This window comes from Malaclemys terrapin, chromosome 22, assembly GCF_027887155.1.
Source record: "Malaclemys terrapin pileata isolate rMalTer1 chromosome 22, rMalTer1.hap1, whole genome shotgun sequence".
In the NCBI taxonomy this organism is placed as follows: domain Eukaryota; kingdom Metazoa; phylum Chordata; order Testudines; family Emydidae; genus Malaclemys; species Malaclemys terrapin.
Window position 1 is genome coordinate 11,816,099 of NC_071526.1, and position 10,284 is coordinate 11,826,382.

Below are 10,284 nucleotides of genomic sequence, written 5' to 3' on the forward strand. Positions count from 1 at the left end.
CTGACAATAGCCAGATACCCTTAGGAAATTTTTTTTGGAAATGAGGAAAAAAATTATTTGATATCCTCAGTTACTGATGTAGGTATTTATAAAGTGCTTGTGCACTGCAGTACTGAGGCTCCATATCGTGTGATCACCACACTTGTAAATACATGAGGGCATTTTTGAAACATACATGGAAGTTGACATTGCAGTTTACATCCAATGACCTAATGTAAACAAGCCTGTTCACACACAGAAATTACAAAGGTTTAACCAAATATGTGATGTTAACTTATGTAGTTAAGCCAATGAAACTGCATTTGGACACATTTATAACCCACTTGAGAACGTTCATGCACAAAGTTGTATCAGCTCAACATCACGTCATTCAGTAAACCAGTGCAATTTTGTGTGTAGATCTGACCTAACTTGACTAGCAAAAGTGAGTTTTACACATGAGTTTCTGAATAGAATATTTCAAATGCATTGATTGAACAACACCACGGGAACGAGATGTCATGCCAGAATGTGCTTGTGTAACTGGCAAAGAATTAACGATTCCCTGAGGGCTAACTCCTCTAAAAGTGAAGGGGAAAAAAAAGGCATAAAGATAGACTAAAAAACAAAATACGGAGTGGTTTGGAAGCTCTGAATTTTAAGAGATCCTTCTAGGCCAGTCAGTCAAGGGTATTAAGAGGGTGAGGGTACACCAAATCAAATTGAGCCATGAGCAAATAGCACTGAAAATACCAGCTGTATTATTCATAGAATGGCAAGGGGACGCACCCCTTTTACAAAAGGCTTAAACCACAGGGACTCCACCCCTCAAAATTAACAATCTGACAAGTACTTTACACGTGCAAAGGAGGAAAGAGAGGGTATTTGGCACAGAGAAATGGGACTTTGTAAGAGATGGCATAAAAAAAGGCATGACAACAGAAGATTTAAATGAATAATGAGGAAGAGGGGTGACCTATGGACAGACACACACTAAATATGGCTGAGTTACTGAGAGCCTTGAAAAAGGTCAAGTAACTTGAACTTGACACAGAAGACCCAAGCAAGCCAGTGAAGTTTGAGGGAAGGCAAAGAGGGTAATAAAGGAAAATTAACTAATTACTGTAACATAGAGAATGCCTTCATTTTCTCTTTCAAAACACCTCCCCCCATATCTTTAAACAGTAAAAACCATCGCCACAGTTAGGTTTTATGTGGGCAGGGGTGGCGCACAGAGCCGCCTGGCCATGCCTCTGCCTAGGAGCTGGAGGGAAATGCCAGCCACTTCCAGGAACCGCCTGAGGTAAGCACAGCCCAGAGCCTGTAACCCGAACTCCCTCCCACACCGCAACCCCCTGCTCCAGCCCTGAACCCCCACTCGTACCCAAACTCCCTCCTGCACCCCGCATCCACAGCCCCACCCCAGAGCCTGCACCCACAGCCAGAGCCCTCATCTCCCCTGTACCCCAACCCCCTGCCCCAGCCCAAAGCCTCCCCCCCCAAACCCCTCATTTATAGCCCCAACCTAGAGCCCTCACCCCCTCCCACACCTCAGCCCTTTGCTCAGTAGGGTGAAAATGAGCGAGTGAGGGTAGGGGAGAGCGAGCAACAGAAGGAGGGGGGGATGGAGTGAGTGGGGGGGCGCCTTGGAGAGGGGTGGGGTAGGGGCGGGGCTTCAGGAAGGGGCAGGGCAGGGGTCTGGGTAAGGCTGTTCTGTTTTCTTCATTCAGAAAGTTGGCAACCCTAACCACAGTGGAAAGAAAGACTTCTTTACTCCAAGTGAGAAAGGTTTCTTTACTCCATAGATTATCAACATCAGAGTCCATTACAGCGCCTTCAAAATGGTTACATTCTACTGTGTCATTTAAGGAGCTCTAATATGCAGATTACTGACACTAAACAATGCAATGACTGAAAAGCAGATGGAGTATTTAATTTTTTTCCCTCATATAACTAAGACATAGTGAGCATGTGTTTGTGTATGCTCAGCACATGGACATATTAAACTGGAAGGAGGCACATGCAAAAAGGCATGGGACTGAGCAACAGGAGATCTAGATTCTACATATGCTAACGCTCACTGTGTGACCTTAAGGGTGAGTCTACACAGCAAAGAAAAACCAGCGACTGGCCCGTGCCAGCCGATGTGGGCTCAGGGGGCTGTTTCATTGCTGTGTAGGCTCGAGAACCCTGCAGGGTGTGGGGGTCCCACAACTCTGTACCACAGGTTCCCATTCTGTACAATGTGGCTTTGTAAGGAAGAGGCTTTGATATCATGCATGAAAAGTGCAATAAAAGAGCACATGTAAAAGATTGTATACAAAAGTAGTCATGGAACATGTACCATACAAGTGATTTAAAAAACTAACCTATCTCATAGACCTGGAAGGGACCCCGAAAGGTCATTGAGTCCAGCCCCCTGCCTTTACTAGCAGGACCAAGTACTGATTTTGCCCCAGATCCCTAAGTGGCCCCCTCAAGGATTGAACCCTAGGCTTAGCAGGCCAATGCTCAAACCACTGAGCTATCCCTCCCTCCTAACGATAGTAGTTTTAAATTTAAAAACTAAAGTAAATATCCTTTAAATCAATCCTTGTTTTTTGTTGTTGTTTTTAATTACAGGCTCATAAAAGAGCATCTGAAAATATAAAACTTCCCTTTCTGGCCAGGCTGAGAGTTGGAAAGGAGTATTGCTCTGGGGATATTCACACTGAAACCTGAGAAGACATCACCATATGCTGCAAAATGAAAGATTTTGGACAAAAATAAGAGTATTGATTCCTGAATCTTACTCCACGCACACACTTTCAGAAAAGCAGCATGTTACATTTACAATCTGATGCATATGCTGGGCTTGTGCAGTACAACACTCTGTGCGTTAAAACTGCCAACACAGAACAGTGGAAAGGAAAGAGACCAGATCTGTGTGTCCTGAAGAGTCCAAGAAGAAAAACAAAAAAGAAGCCTACATGTTGTTTGATCACATCAATAGGATAAATCGTGTTTGTTAAAATATTCCACAAGGCTAATTCAAGCAAGCGGAAATTCGTTCTGCTCTCTGGTGGATGGATGGATGGATATCAGTTGTTTCCTTCACAGAGGTAAGCAAAGTTGGTATTTGACTGGCTAAATATTTGTAGGTCAACTGACCAGCAACAGGTGAAATATCTTTAACACACAAAACTTCCACATGCACAATGCATTTTAGGAGTAACAGGTTTAAAAAGAACGATTGTCTCTCTTGCAGAAAGTCTGGATTTAAAAGAAAAGAATGGAGAGTCAGGAGGGCTTGGTGCTAATCCTGGTTAAACTCCAGATTTGTAGCGATACCTAGGGCAAGTCGCTTCACTCATTGTGCTTTAGTCTCCCTAGCTGTAAGCAGAGATAGCTGACATCATAGTGGTGTTGAGACTAATCTATTCATGTTTGTAAACGACTATGAAATCTTTGAGTGGAAGGCACTAGAGACATGCAAACTACTTGTAGGGTGACCAGATGTCCCGATTTTATCGGGACAGTCCCAATATTTGGGGTTTTTTCTTACACGGGCTCCTATTACCCCCCACTCCCTGTCCCGATTTTTCACACTTGCTGTCTGGTCACCCTAACTACTTGAGAACAGATTTTTGCATATCATACATTATATAAAAGTCTGAGCAATCAAATCATGTTTTGTTTCTAATAAATGTGAAATGTAGTGTTATCTGACACAAATCCAATTACAAAGCTGTACTTGTAAAAGTTACTTTATTCCACTTAAACTTGAAGTGATTTAGCATTATTTTACTAATCACAGCAAACTTGGTTATAGAAAATCAATGTTGGTAAGTTTCATTATGTCTGAAATACAAACAGGGGTGACAAATTTAAAAACAAATGTCAAATATTTAGAAGTTATTCACTGAAAAACATTATAGTGTAGGCCACAGATCAACATTAGCCACCATCATCCCACTCTTGAGACAAACTCACTCTTACTCGTTAAATTGCAGTTATTCAGATTCATAGGCATAAATCCTGAACTGGAGAGAAGATGAAGTGAATGAAAAATCTCCTTGAATCAAAATCATCACCCTCACACACTTTCAATCCTTATATTTTTTAGTCTTTACTTTAAGCGTCAGGAGCTGATGTGAGAGTTTAATAATCAAGCAACTCTATATTCTAACAAAGTCAGTGAAGAAAAAGCAACTGGTATGACTGGTAAATAAAAGGCATTTTAAATCGAATATAAAATAATTAATCAATATGTCATTCCTAGCAGTCAAGTGAAAAATAAAATCAATGTACAGAAGTTGAAGGACGTGCATTCCAAAAGACACATTTAAACCAGATTGGGGAGTAAAGGGGAGGTGAGAGAACCATCTACTCATGTTTAGGCTGAATTCCAAACTCCAACACAGACAAGTTTTAAAATCCTACAAGTTGGGTTTTATAACCAGAAATAATGTCTACTCCTTCACAACCCTGTCATCAAGCGCTGCAATAAACAATTGTGACATTAACACACAATGAGGAAAAGTGTCCTGTAACTAGGATACACAACAAATTGTTTAAAAGACACTCTACACTATGTAAACAATGCATGTACATAGTAAAGCAACAAAGTATGATTTAAATACAGATAGAATTTTAGGGTGCAGTACAAAACAATGCACAGTAAAGTGGCTGAAGTATAGCATGAAGTGATTCAGCTAATATGATGCAGATGGAAGTAAAATGTAGCAGCTGAAAGAGGCAAAAAGTCACAGTGACCTTGCACTGTACCTAAACTAGTCTAGTGAAGTTTAAGTATCTTAACATGGACACAAGGACCCATTTGTAAGTGTTTTCACATAAGACTGTCATTTAGCACTGAACAACTTAAACATGGACTATTTCATCTTCACTCCAACGTGAGGCAGACCATCATCCCTCTTTCGCAGATGGAAAAAACAAACAAACACATGCATAAGTTAAAATGAGTTGCCCAAGGCCAGCACAGCTCAGAATCAGAGCTGAGATTAGAGCATTGGAGTTCCTGGTTTGTAGAAAGAACAGGAGTAATTGTGGCACCTTAGAGACTAACAAATTTATTTGAGCATAAGCTTTCGTGGGCTACAGCCCACTTCATCGGATGCCCACGAAAGCTTATGCTCAAATAAATTTGCTAGTCTCTAAGGGTACGTCTACACTACCCGCCAGATTGCCGGGTAGTGATCGATTTATCGCGTCTCGTCTAGACATGATAAATCGATCCCCGAACACGCTCCCCGTCGACTCTGGAACTCCACTGTTGCGAGAGGCGGAAGCCGAGTCGACAGGGGAGTGGTGGCCGTCGATCCTGCGCCGCAAGGATGCGAAGTAAGTAAGTCGATCTAAGATACGTCTACTTCAGCTACGCTATTCTCGCAGCTGAAGTTGCGTATCTTAGATCAATTCCCCCCCCCAGTGTAGACCAGGCCTAAGTTGCCACAATTACTCCTGTTCTTTTTGCGGATACAGACTAACACGGCTGCTACTCTGAAACCTGGTTTGTAGATGTGTGCTCAGCCCACTACATAATGATCATATTACCCCATTTACAGCATAAACACCCTTAACGTGAGGAAAATACTGACTTTTGCTGAACAGCAATTTAAGAAGTTATTAAATATATTAATGCCATATAGATATACATTATTACTGCAGAAAAGGGAAGTTTTTTGACTAAAGCACTGTAGGGAGATTCCTGGCTTCTTTTTCCAGCTCTGCCTCTTGCTGAATTGAGGTGATGCCTTGTTACTCAACTTCTGTTACCTGTTTCCACAGCTACAAAATAGAAGATTGCCACTTACCCACTGTTGTGAAGTACTCTAAGATCCTTGATTACAGGTACCAAAAAAGGCCCTGATCCTGTAAAGACAGGCACTCAACTTTACACACTGTGAATAGCCCCACCAACTTCAAATGCAGCATTGGTATAAATTAACCTCAACATGTTGTGAATAGTTTGATTGCAGCAACAAAGATATTATACACCATTTGCTGGTTTGTGAAGGGAAAGCTTGGCACAGTACTAAGTTATTCTGGGATGATGGTAGCAGCTTACAAATTCTAGTGCCATGATGCGGATAACTAGTTTCCCTCAAACTGACAAAAAATGAATCACCAGATAAATAATTTTATACCTAAGTTCGGGTATAAAAGAGGAAGCTTGGGTAGTTGTAAGCAGCAGAAGAGACCGCAGTTGTTCCCTTCAGCTACTGCAAGCAAGGTCTATGTAAATGAGGGTTTAGGATCGACATTAGTGCCAATTCTAGCCAAAAACTGAGTTTTAACAAATCTTTTCTTTGTGGCCAGATGAAATGAGCAGAAAACTCCTAGCAGCAAAGATCAGCAGTTCTGCATTATTTACACTACAACTTTCCTTGCAAGTGTAAAAAATAGTCAAAAAGGAAACGGTCAAGTGGCTTAGATCCACAGCTTGAACTATTTTTGTTTTAAAAAAATAAGAATGCATCCCCTAATTCTAGTTATTAAATAACATATCTACAACTCTTCATTTTTATAGGATATTTATTTTGTTGCAGACTTGCCAAAAACATCAGTCCCCGAACACCATAGCTGGCATTGCAGCAACCACTAAACTCTATGAAAGGCTAATCACAAAGCCACGCAATGCTCCACTAAAATTAGAGTGGGATATCCAAATAAACTAACTGATGTACATATGGTATTTAAGAATTAATTATTACAAGCAGTGTAGAGGGAAGTCTACCTTTTAAAGGACTATATACAAATATTTTACAGCATCTTTTTAAGAGACTAGTTAAGACAGGAAAGAGGAGCACTGGGTAGTGAGTGAGTGGTCTGAGCACTACACTGGGACCATCAAAGCTTTAATGAAGGCTTTGACCCTCATTCATTGTGTGACCTTGGGCAAACAGCAATCTCTAGCTAGGTATTTTTAATGGGTTCACCACTGTGAAGCACAAACTCTCTGCCTCAGTTTCTCTTCTATAAAAAGGGGATAATCTTACTTACCTCATGGGTTAGGCACTTCATTTTTGGTTTTTAATGATTTTTACCAGTTTCTTGGTTTTATAAAAGCTATTATTTGTTTTTTACCAATTTTCACCCAAATTTTGGTCCACTCAAGTATGTGAAAATATTGATTATGTTACAAAAATTCTATACATTAGGTAGATATGTTGATGTTAATAATAAATTAGTTTAAGTGTAAATGCAAGACGGTATATTAGAGTAAGTCAATGTAATGGAAGATAACACACATGTATATATGTCCATGCTCAACTCCTAAACAAATGCCAGAGCTCTCCAGCCCTGGCTCCCTGTTCCAGAAGGAAAGATGGTAGCTCAGATTACCGAGCCACCATCTCTTCCTTCCAGAGCAGGGAGCCAGGTCAGAAATACTTTTATTTTTCTCTGTTGTTGCTTTTTTTCTGTCCTCCCATCCCTCAGTATTAACCCAGAAAACGAGAGAAATGCATAATCAGATATCAGTATTCAATACAGTTTGTGTATAGTTAGTCACCCCAAACACAGTATCTTCCTTTAGCTAATGTATGTTGTTTGAATTCTCTCTCATGTTTATAGATGCTTAAGTGATCTCATACACTAGGTCAGGGGTAGGCAACCTATGGCACGCGTACTGAAGGCGGCACGTGAGCTGATTTTCAGTGGCACTCACGCTGCCTGGGTCCTGGCCACCGGTCTGGGGGGCTCTGCATTTTAATTGAATTTTAAATGAAGCTTCTTAAACATTTTAAAAACCTTATTTACTTTACATACAACAATAATTTAGTTATATATTATAGACTTAGAAAAAGACCTTCTAAAAATGTATTACTGGCACGCAAAACCTTAAATTAGAGTGAATAAATGAAGACTCGGCATACCACTTCTGAAAGGTTGCCGACCCCTGCACTAGGGCAACATCAATTCTGTGAACCAAACCAAGAGACTTAGCCACTCAATTGATCTTGACCCCTTATTAATTCCTTTATTCCACTGAGAAATAATACGATCTGGTTAGCACACTTAGATACCAAGGTAATAAGCACTTTTAGAAATACTGACAAGGTGTTTTTAAAAAAAACTTTATACAGCTTTGTGAACAATGAGGATTTTTGGAAATCCTCCCCTATTGCTCAAGCAATAGAGAGAAGTAACAGGTGATGACCATGTACTGCCAGTGCTTTTAATAATATTTTTTCTTGACCTGCTCTGAGCGTTGTTAGATGACAGAATGGAAAGAACGCCAGCAGCAGGTGATTTACATTAGCATCTCCTGTCTCCTACCATTACTAGTGCAATAGTCAGAAAATTTCCAGAAGTCTTTAATGTTGACAAGGCTAAAGCATTCATGGCCCTTTATAGACAGACATATCTGCTCCCAAAGTGTACAGTCTAAGACCAATCTTGCCAACACAAACACATGTGTAACTTTACCTACATGAGTAATCTCATTTAAGTCAATGTGCTTGCAAGATCAGCACCGAAGTTTAGAAATAACATGTTCTGTTATAACAAACAAGGGGAAATGAAAGAATTAAGAATCAACTAAATGGTAAAGTAGGTTGTTTTGATTCTCAGACCACAAGAGCATTTAAGACCATTTCAAAACATACAAACACAGGAAGAAGCCAAACAATATACCTTAGAAAACAGCACACTGAACATGTGATGCCTAACCACTCCATGACTGTTGATAGGTTGTGTTATATCACAGGGTACTGAACTAGCGATAAATAAATGTAACCTTAAAATAAGATGCCTATTTTTATGTCTCACATCATCAATTATAGCTGCAAATAATAGCAAGTTCCGGATCTTATGAAGTGCAGAAATTGCTTTGAATATGTTGCTTTGGAGCAAGAGCTTCTACACACAAATAAGTCACCAGAGAAGTGATTTTATAATTCTTTTAAATTCTCTACACGCACAACTGAATATTGGAGCTCAAGTATTCCGTTTGCGTCGGAGACATCAGCGCAATCAGTGCCTTAGAGGTCGGATGCAAACAGGCAAGCCATTCCCATTGGAAGGAGAGGAGCTTTGTGGAGTTAATCCACCACCACATGCCTCCAGAAGAGCTCTGCAAGCTTCAGAAGTTGCAGAAGAAAGCCCCGCAACTGCTGCATCAGGGGGAGAGATGGGGAGGTGGGGGCGGTCTCCAAACTTTGGGCAACTCCTGCTCCTGTGCAGTACCTCGCCCGTCCCCACCCACTTAACCCCCAGAGCTCCAGCTCTCCTCGGGGCCAGGCGAACGGGGGATCGGAGCCTAGGACGCTCTCCCCGCTCCTCGAGCCGTTTCCCCTTCACCCCCAGCCCAGGGGCTGCTGCCCGCAGTAGCCCCGAGGGATGTGTCCGGGGGGGTGGGGGGATGGACACTCAGATGGGCAAACAGCCCATCCCCGCCCTTTAAACGCAGCGGAGACCGCCCCCCCCCCTTCCCTTTGCACGGGGCGGCTGCGAAACCCACCGCCGCCCCAGGGCGGCTAGTTACCCCGCGCGCGCGCGCCCGCCCCCCCGAGGACGCGGCCACGGCGAGGCTCGAGGCGGCTCCCTGGGGGGGGGGCAGTTGTGAGGGGAAGGAGGCGCGGGGAGCCAGCGGGAGGCACAGCGAGAACATGGAGGGGAAGGGGGGAGCTCGGTCTCCGCTCTGAGGACTCACCGTCCCCGCCTGGGGTTCCCGTCGGCCGCCGCGCAGGGCCCGGAGCCCTCTCGGAGGAGGACGGGCAGGACGAAAGGCGGGGGGGAAGCTGGCAGCGATGGCAGCAGCTGAGGGAGCCCCCCCCCGTCCGGGCGCGCGCACTGTAGTTCTCCCCGGGGACGCGCGAGCGGGCGCGCTCCCGTCCCCGCATCGCCACAATGGGGGGGGGGGGGGGAGTGTGACCCGGATGGAAAGGGAGCAAGCGAGCGCGCGGGGGGGACGATTCCTGCGCATGCGCCGGCACTTGCCTGGCCGCCGTCGCCCGATATTCCGAAGAAGTGGGCTGTAGTCCGCGAAAGCTTATGCTCTAATAACTGTGTTAGTCTCTGAGGTGCCACAAGTACTCCTGTTCTTCTTTTTGCGGATACAGACTAACGCGGCTGCTACTCTGAAGCTTGACTATGAGGAGCCACTCGCGTGGGAAGGGGTGTGTGGAATGAGGTGGAGCCTCACCCCCCCCCCCGGTATCCTCTTGGGGGGCAGTGCGGGGGAGGGGCTGGGTTAAGGGGGGGCATTGCCTTGGGGGGCAGTGCGGGGGAGGGGCTGGGTTAAGGGGGGGCATTGCCTTGGGGGGCAGTGTGGGGGTGGGGCTGGGTTAAGGGGGGGCA

General features: G+C 43.8%; 1 protein-coding gene across 2 annotated transcripts in view; it reads right to left on the reverse strand.

The window, feature by feature from the left end:
- Window positions 1-9,816, reverse strand: part of LOC128827877 (calcipressin-3) — a 79,383-nt gene extending 69,567 nt beyond the window's left edge. Inside the window, exon 1 of one of the 2 annotated variants that reach the window (XM_054012075.1) lies at window positions 9,638-9,816. The gene's annotated coding sequence lies outside the window, so the exon portion shown is untranslated. Of the gene's footprint in view, window positions 1-5,795; window positions 5,834-9,637 lie in introns of those variants that run through there. The other variant, XM_054012074.1, reaches the window with a different exon arrangement.
- Window positions 9,817-10,284: the final 468 nt, after the last annotated feature.